Here is a 10,207-nt window from a genome sequence, read left to right on the forward strand (position 1 = left end):
CCGTGGTGTGAAGGGCTGGATGAACAGTAGACGGTGGAGGGGTGGTTGAACAGTAGCCGGTGGAGTAGCACGCGGTGGAGGCTGGATGAACAGGAGCCCGTGGAGGCTGGAGGAGGTCGACGGTGGAGATGAACAGTATCCCGTGGAGTCACGTTTTGTGGTACGCCACACCCCTCCCGATGAACAGGACCCCCGTTCCGACCGTAGCACTCCAACACAAGTCCATTTCCTCCGTTTGCGGTACGCCACACCCCTCCCGATCATCAGGACCCCCGTTTCAACTGTAGGAGGTCTGTTTCCTCCGTTTTGCAGTACGCCACACCCCTCCCGATCAACAGGACCCCCGTTTCGACCGTAGGAGGTCTGTTTCCTCCGTTTTGCGGTACACCACACCCCTCCTGATGAACAGGATCCCGTTTTGAATGTGGCCGGTCGAACACAAGGCTGTTTCCTCTGTTTCGCGGTACGCCAGGCCTCGTTTCCATCGCCTGTTACGTCCAAGCCCTCCCGATGAACACGACGCATTCCGTTGCCTCCCCATGAACACGACGCATTCCGTTGCCTCCCCATGAACACGACGATGACGCTGTTTCTCCGTTCCGACCCAGCCATGTACACGAGCCCTCGCCGTACGTATGCGCAAGTAGGCGTTCGAGACCCCCTCCGTATGTACACATACGTAGCCGTATTTTCTTTCTTGCACCCTGACCGCTGTACGTACGTGTACATGCTACGTGCGCGCCTCTACTATGACACGTGCGCGCCTCTACATCGACCAGTATATATGTACGTACACGTTCGCGACCTGAATGACAACGCTACGTACGCTTCGACCAGGTGGGTCCCGACTGTCAGGCACTTCCTTGCGTGCGAAGATGTAGCTGGTGGGTCCCAGTAGTTAGGGGGGCGAATCGTTTTGTTTTTTTGCCCGGACGCACTTCCTTGCGTGCGAAGGTGTAGCTGGTGGGTCTCAGCAGTCAGGGGGGAAACGTTTTTTTCGTGAAATATGGTGGCCGTCCGGTGGGTCCCCGCTGTCAGGTGGATGAATAATTATTTTGCACGTAATAAGGAGGCACTTCCTTGCTGCGGCCGTGGACCCAGCTGTCAGCCTCTCCACGTATAGTCCATGTCTGATGGAAGTCGTTCCTTGACCACGTTGACCACACCGCGCCGAGAGCACCAGGGCAGTGGACGACGGCGAGGCCTAGGAAGGGGATGGCGGGGAGCCGGGGAAGACGCGGTAGTGGAAGCCCGCGTGGAGAGGAGTATGAGGGTTCACTGGTTCGGCTGCGGTGTGAGGCTGCCGTCGCCGCAGGGCTTGGCCAGCGGTGGGAATAGTAGGGGGCGGTGAGGCCTCCGCGGCAGCACAGCCGGCCACGGGAGGCAGGAGCATGCGGCACGACCGGCGCTGCTTTGGGCAGCTGGAGCAAGAAGACTAGAGGTTGAAGAAACACTACGGCCGTTGGATGGACATCATATGATCACTGGAGCTAGAATCGTTCATATTGACTAAAGTTGACAAAGGCCCCCGTCCCAGTCAACTTAGTAGGCCCACAAGTCAGCCTCCCACCATGGTGGGTCCCAGCTAGCAGGGGGAGTATTCATTTTTTTATGCGTAATAAGGAGGCACTTCCGGTGGGTCCGAGCTGACAGCGGGGGGAACCTTTTTTTTTGCAAAATACACTGGCCCGTCCGGTGGGTCCGAGCAGTCAGGGGGGAAACGTTTTTTTCGCGAAATAAGGTGGCCCGTCCGGTGGGTCCCTGCTGTAAGGTGGAGGAATAATTATTCTGCGCGTAATAAGGAGGCACTTCCTTGCGGTGGCCTGGACCCAGCTGTCAGCCTCTCCACGTACAGTCTCTTCCGATGGAAGTCGGTCGTTGACCACGTTGACCACGCCGCGCCGAGAGCACCAGGGCGGTGGTCTGGACGACGGCGAGGCCTAGGAAGGGGACAACACGGAGCCGGGGAAGACGCAGCAGTGGAAGCCCGCGCGGAGAGGAGTACGAGGGTTCACTGGTTCGGCTGCGGTGTGAGGCCGTCGTCGCCGCAGAATAACAGGGGGTGTGGGTGAGTGGAGGGATGGCCTGGCCAGCGCTGGGAGTAGTATGGGGGCGGTGAGGCCTCCGCGGCAGCACAGCCGGCCACGGGAGGCAGGAGCAGGCGGCATGACCGGCGCTGCTTTGGGCGGCTGGACCAAGAAGACCAGAGGTTGAAGAAGCACTACGGCCGTTGGATGGACATCGTACGGTCACTGAAGCTAGAAACTTTTATTATTGACTAAGTTGACAAAGCCCTTGGTACGCTCCAACTTAGTAGGCCCACAGGTCAGCCTCCGAAACGGTGCGCCCCAGATGTCAGGGGAAGGAATCATTTTTTGGGCGGCCGAAGCTAAGAATATCCGAGATTGAAGAAGAAGCACGACATCCGTTGGATAGACATCCAATGGCCACTCCTGCTAGAACCGTGTGTTGACTATAATAAGTTGGCAAAGCCTTGCATACGCGTCAACTAATTTTATTTAGGGGACGCGTCACTTAGTAGGCCCACAAGTGTGTGGCAGAGAACTTATAGCCCATCTGCGTTTTGTAAGAATGTACAACCCATTTTGGAATTCTAATGGAATTTACAACAGCCCATTTACAGTTTGTTAAAAGTACAACCCATTTTCTAGCTAGGACAATGATTAATAATTTCAACCAACCGTTGAAGACATAATTCAATAAAATTTCCCACATTTTGATGGGCTCCGAAATATTTTTATCCCGAAATTTCTAGTTAGATTAAATATAAATTTGTATTACGTAAAAATCCAACAAAACATTGCGCGTGCAACAATGAAAATTTAAGATTTTCAAAATCCATAAATAATATTTTATAAACTAATTTCGTGTTTGGTGCATTTTTTATAGTTACTGCCCAGTTTTTATATTTACATCCCATTTATTATTTTTTAAAGCCCATTTTCCTGTTAAGCCTAATGCATCCCTCCTAGGAAAGATTTGCAGCCCAGCGGGGCGGAGAATAACAAGTTGACCTTGCCTGGGTATTCCTCAAAAAGACGTATAGCTGGGCTAGCCATTTTCATCTTGAAAAAATTAGTATCTGGGCTAGATATCTGGCCTGGGCTAGACGGGCCACAGCCCGCCCAGTTAATACCCTGCTCTCTCTGAACAACAACAAAATCATCGGCAAGAAAAACTCTGCAGTGCTCACGCCTCAAAAACACAAATACTGCTCGAGCTGCTTGGTCCCAGCTGTCGGCCGCACCTTGTGCAATTCTCTCGTTTATATTGACTACATAGGTTGACAATGGTGTGGGACCGTGATGTCAGGAAACCAGGAGAAAGCAAAAAAAATATAGTTGTACGTAATAAGGAGGCACTTGCGTATGTACGACTATGGCCCTAGTGGGTCCCTAGTGTCATCCAGTCAAAATAAAGTCATCTCCTGAATCCTCATGTTCGTTGACGATGTTAACAATGCTCGGCGCCACGGCGAGCGCAACAACACGAAGGACAACGGAGAGGGCCTCGCGGGCCCTACAGATGGTCTGATACAGCGCCCGCTACTCATTCAGGAAGCCAGGATCATCAGACACCTATGAGCACCTTCGAGAAACTGAGACGACATGAAACGGTAAGGCCGCGCTTGGGAGCTCTGGTTTATTTCAAACCTGTATTAACATACAAGTGTAATTTACTCGTCATCGAAAACAACGCGTAAAATATAGGCGTAATGAAACCGAGGGCCGAGGTCTGTAAGTAAAACTAGCGGGTTACGCGTGTAATTTGAGAGACCAGTGTATATTTTATGAGCACTGCTATATGGACGACATTACCAGACGATACATGCACGACGTGCGTATCATGCCATCCATGGGAAAGGCTGAAACATCAGCTAACGGCTGGATTAGCAATATCCGAGTGTCGTTCAGCATTTTTATCGTGTGCCAAGTACTTTCGATATTTTACTAGTCTAAATCGACCAACCAAGCGGCTTCGCCCAAGACCATCTGCTTTAATTTACAAGTGTCAGTTTTACAAGCAGTTTTGGTTGGAAAACGACGATTCAATCATGGCCTAATATCATGAGTTTATTGGAAGATCATATGGTTTCACGTCTAACCTACCCGACTTGTCGTATAGGCTATGAATGAAACATCAGACGATGAACTTCCTAAGCACGGAAACAACAGAAGAGGATGATCTTCTTAACAAGCAAATCACTGGCATTAGATCGACATGCAAAACAATACGAAGCATTATTCTCAGGAGGCACGGTGAACAGCTCGTGACGCCGCATGCCACAACATTCCAAGCTCAACTTTGCAATCAAACACAAGGCCTGGCATTACATAGACAATATTCAGAACAAACTCTTAACATAGGAATATCTCAGCAGAGTAACTATTTACTTCTAAATTGAACACGGGAATAGGAAAAAACACTCGACGCTGCTCACAGCAAGGGGGTCCCACTCAAAAATATCAAATGCATGTCTTCTGGCCAACATCAATGAGCAAATTTTGACAAGGTTTTCCAATTCCAATATATTAAACCATGGTCTTCTTGCTAACATCAATGATTAAACTTTGACAAGCTTTTCCCATTCAAAATATGTAATGCCTATGATCGTGGAGTCATGTCGTAGCTTTTGTACTTGTTTGGGCACTTTTTGCCCAGGGCACTCCACGTGTTGTTAAATTGCCAATGGTCTCTGCAGACTAGTCATGTCACCGGTGTCTAATAATACTCTGTAAAGCTTCTCGGTCATTCCTTCTGTAATGTAGCGCAAACAGTGACTGGTTCTTTCTGCAAAGTGGAACGACCAACTAGACCCAGTAATGCAACAGTTTGCCTTACACATTGGCTCCTTTTGTGCAGTTCAACTAAAATCGAAGTCGGGATAAAACCGAGCTTTAATTTTGATATCCCTGTAAGCAACAATAGGTATAAGGGAAATAATTACTAAAAAATAATGGTTGATGACTTGTACTCCCAAAAGAAAAGCATCTACTGATCTACTTTATCTTAATGGGAAACAAAGCAGGAGAGTAGCAATTCTCCATCAGTGTGATTCATTCATATTGACTGAGACATTATCTTAACAATGCCTTGTTTCAACGTGTATAAAGAACGACAAAGCTTATAAAGGGGGTGATGCTGAATTTGTTGTAACAAAGCAACAAGCATCATGTCTGGGTTGGTCCCATTTTTGTTCACTACTTAATGGGAAAATACAGCAATACAATAGCTTCAATTCATCATTTATTTAAAACAGTACCAATACAAGTAGCACAACATCTCAAAACACACTGCACGATCATGTGGAGGAAGGCAAGTACCAACCTGTCATGATGCACACAAGATCACGTACGAATCTGCCAACACGAATAGGAAATCCAATCTCGTTTTGTGCAGTTGCACTAAAATCAAGCAAAGTGTTTCGCGTAGCGAAGCAAAATGTCACAATAGCAACAAGTTGAATAGATATCCCTGTATAAAGAGAGGCAAAAAAGGAATCAATTACTGGCTAATAGAGGAGGATGAAACATGCGGCCACAAAAATGGTAATCCCGCCAATCCGTAACAAGTGTTGCAGTTTTGAAATAAGATTCAGTAGTTAATTCTGAGAGTGGTATCAATTACTGGCTTATAAAGGGGGTGATGCTGAATTTGTTGTAACAAAGCAACAAGCATCATGTCTGGGTTGGTCCCATTTTTGTTCACTACTTAATGGGAAAAGACAGCAATACAATAGCTTCAATTCATCATTTATTTAAAATAGTACCAATACAAGTAGCACAACATCTCAAAGCACACTGCACAATCATGTGGATGAAGGCATGTACTGACCTTTCATGAGACGACCAACATAAAATACGAATCTACCAACACGAATAGGAAATCCAACCAAGTTTTGTGCAGTTGCACTGAAATCAAGCAAAGTTGCTGGTGTGACATTTAAGTTTTCTATAGCAACAAGTTGAATAGATATCCCTGTTTTAAGAGGCAAAAAAGAAAACAATTACTGGCCAATAAAGGAGGATATAACATGCGGCCACAAAAAGAAGCATCTACCTTATCTTGATGGAAAACAAAGTATAGGACAGTAGCATTTCTAAAATGGTTGCATTGATTCATATTAACAGAGAAATTCTTTTCAAACAGATCAGTAGTTAATTCTGAGATTAACAACAGCAAAATAGCTGCATGGGACATGCCAGCACCATGTGCGTCCACATGTATAAATGGGTGATGCAGAGTATGTAGCCAAGCAGCATATATGCGATGGTCACATATTTGTTCTCTTTGAACCTTCTTTCGATGTGAGGGCAACAAATCTAGTCGTGCACAAACTACCCGACCCCCCAGTTTCTTTCCCTTTTCAACAAAGAGATCGGTTCCTTACAGATGTGTGTATTGGGTTACCCCCTTTTCCCTTTTCGACCTACAAAACGGCTAGATAGCCAGTCTATACTACTTTCCCCCCTCCTTTCCTCATTGAACCACATCCTAGATTCTTGCTCCAGCCCACCGCACCCTTCTTTCCTCTTTGAACCAAGACCTAGATTCGACTACAGATCGAAAAAGATCCACATGCACCTAGAGCAACGACGGTTTCAAATAAACTTATACCTTAGGGTCGTCGGGATGTGGCAAGGCGTGCGGTGGGAGGCCGGATCTGCCCACACTACGTACAGCAGCGAGGAAGAAGGGGTCGGTGGCCCTCCCCCACAGGCGCTGGGTGAAAGAGAACAGCGCCGCCGGAAGTGGATTGCCTCCCTCGCCAAAGGCGATAGAGTGAACGCTGCACCTCCTCCCCTTCCCGATGCGACGGGATACGGACGCCTCCTTCACCAGCTGTGAGGGGGGGAGAGAGAGACAAGAGGCTAACACAGTCTTGTTTAGATCTGGTGAAGAGAGGGTGAGAGACTATGAATATAGCAAACCCTAGCAAATGAACGCTGAGCCTCCAGCGTGTAACATACATGTAGTGCGGCGAGCATGTGGAGAGTGCAAACCCTAGCGAACAAGCACTGAGGCTCCCGCTTATATATATATATATACTACTGTAGTACGGACTGAGCTCCGGTGCCTTCACTGCACCTGCTTTTGGCTGTATGACAGGTGAGCCAGCCACATTTTGGGCCCACCTGTCGTAAAAACCTAGCGAAAATTGCACCAACGTGAAAGACGACTGCGTCTCCAACGCAACCAAGGTGAACTGACGAAGGATATCATCTTTGTGCGTAACAAGCAAAGAGCACGGATGGAAGACATCTTGTTTTTCGTCAAAAATCGACCAGCTTCACCAGCTGACGCAACCATGAGGCGCAACCATGAGCATCGATAGGTCATCGTGGTGATGCATCATCCATTTGGCATCAAGTTTGGGTGAGGCACCTAAGAAGTTCGACAAATCCTCACTCTGGTCTATTTCTTCTTAGTAATCAAGCTCGAGAAAGGAAGAACCACGTGGCAGAGGACAGTGAGGCGGAACATCAATGGCCATCCAATTTTGTGCAGTTCCACTAAAATTGAGGAAGACATGCCCGGGTATGGAGACACGCATCGCTGTTTCCAAAAATATAAAAAAGGGTTAGCAACGGCATCTCAATTGTCAATAAGAATTAATCAAAAGTACACCAACAAACAAAAGCATCATAATTATCTTGATGGGAACTAAACTAGGATACCCGAGAAAAAAGCATTTCTTCATTTAAACTAGTGATAGTACTACCACCATATGGACAATGACCACACGACGACAACGAACAAGGGCGCGTAGGATCTTCGTCCGCGCCAGCGCCGGCTCCAAGAGGACGGTGCGCATCGGCTTCCTTCGTCGCCGACGGCGACAACGTCAACGCTGCACCTCCTCACCTCCCGCTGCGGACGGGATTCGGCCGGATCTGTGACCACCGGTGAGGAGAGATATAGAGTGGACACTGTCATCTTGTTTTGATATGGAGAGGGTGAGAGAGCAAGACGCGAGAAACTCTATCAAACAAGAGGCTATAATGGAGTAAAAAAATCTCTCCATAGCAGTGGTTTTAAATAGAATACACGCGTTCCCGGAAAAAAGAAACGAAAACTAGCGGACAATTTTTTAAGGGTCTGTCTAGGACACATCTAAATGTGACATAGTTATGTCACATATAAGTTGATGTCCACTCTGTTTGTGGTCTTTTCCTAGTTTTTTTTGTTTCTTGTTGCTACATTATATACTTGTGGGAGCTTAGATGTGATATCCTTAAATAACATCTAGATGTGAATTAGACAAACTTATTTTCTAACGTACCAAGAAAGAAAATTCGATCAAAAACACGCCCCCGCTTCTAGGTCGCGAGAGTCGTCGCGCACACACACATAGACATAGACATGCATATCCGTGTTTACGTAAAATTCCATTTCCATCTCCATCTCCAATCATATTTGTCCAACTGGCACATTATTTATGTTGTTAATTATATACGCAGCAATATTAACGCACAACATCTCTTGTTTGCACACGTCCGGACCGCTGCCACGGCCGGTCCTGACCAACCCGAACCCTCTTCATCACCCGCGCGTGCTTCCCGCCCAAAACGGTCAGTGCCGCATTCATGCCCGGCCAGAGCGGACATGACCTCTCACTGGCGCCGGCATTGATTGCGGCGCGCCGACCAAGAGAGCGTCGCCCGCGTCACTTCCGGGTGCACGCTGCTGCTCCGCGTTCAAAGGTCGCAATAGCCGGCTACAACATGCGCGATCTCTTCCAGCAGTAAGTTCTTGGGAGTCCGGGCTACAGCTAGCTGTCCTCCTCCAACTCGTCAATCTCTTCCAGTAGTGCTAGTACTCCCTGGCGCGATCCATCGACAAGCAGGCGGGAAAGTTATGTTATACTACTCGGTTTGCAGTGAGTGGCAGGTCGAGCGACCGTGTGGGGTCGAGCCGTGGAGGAGGGTGAGATACGAACACGACATGCGTGATTTAAACGTTGGTTTTGCTCGATGGCTCGATCCAATGAAACGAAACGTTGGTTTCTCTCCGTTTCCATTTTTTCTCCGGACAAACGGAAACTTTTCCACTCCATTTTCATTCCTATTCCAAGGTTGCCCCGTTACAACATTCCATCAAATACAAAGGAAAACTAACACGCATGCTGATGCATCTCAATGATTCACAGATCGTAGCCAATATTTACTTCACAACTAAAGAAAAAAGTTGTGAGAGCGTGTACGATAAAAAAACTATTGATGGGGTCTCTATGACTTAAACCCTAAACCGTAAACATGATTTAATTTCCTGGCTAGGTAGAACCTATCGAAGGAATGTGCTAGAGGGAGATTCTTTAGTGAGAATGTCAGCAACAATAGAAGCAGCACTCTTTGGTTCTCCACCTTCTGGTACCTCTTGTTCCATAGCACTTTCCATGTCGGGAAGGAAAGACGGCTGGCACCCTCGGATCATACGATGCTTTTATGCAGTTCCACTAAAATCAACCTAAGCATCCCTGATGGCAAAGATATTGAAGAAGTGTGATTAGAATAATAGTACTGACACTAGTTCATGAGACATCAACTCATCACAAATAGAAGCCGGTAGAAGTAGAGAAAGATCGACATGGAGATGGATCTACAGCAGTGGAGCAAGCCGGCTCCAAAAGGAAGATGGACTACCTAGGATGTCGGGCTGTAGCTAGAAGGGCGGTTGGGATGCGGCATCGGCCCATACCGCGGCGACCCCCGATTGGGTCGCACCGACTGTGGGTTCTCTCCCTCGCCGATGTCGACCGCGTCTACGCAGAACATTGTTCTCTTCCCCCAGCTGCGGGATCAGGCTCGTCGTTCTATGCTTGTGAAGAGAGCAACCTAAGCAAGTAGGCTTGTATCTTAGGCTCCTGCTAGTGTATATATAGTGGTTTTCTTTTTCTCTCCATATCAACCATTTTATATTGCGTACGTGTCATTCAAGAGTGAAATGATGGTTGCTTCTTCCGACTAACTTACTGTGTGATTTGACTGCTCCTTAGTGGCCCCTACACGTATTCCCCCTACGTGTATGCAACAGTCACATGTACACATGGATGCAAAAGCGCGCACGACGCCCTAATGCATGCATGTCCGAGCACACGACGAAACACACACGGTCACACTCAAGTGCTCAACCTACACGTGCATGCACACACATACTGAGTCAGGGTGAGCTAGTGACCGTATGA

Source organism: Triticum dicoccoides, chromosome 3A (assembly GCF_002162155.2).
Source record: "Triticum dicoccoides isolate Atlit2015 ecotype Zavitan chromosome 3A, WEW_v2.0, whole genome shotgun sequence".
NCBI lineage: Eukaryota > Viridiplantae > Streptophyta > Magnoliopsida > Poales > Poaceae > Triticum > Triticum dicoccoides.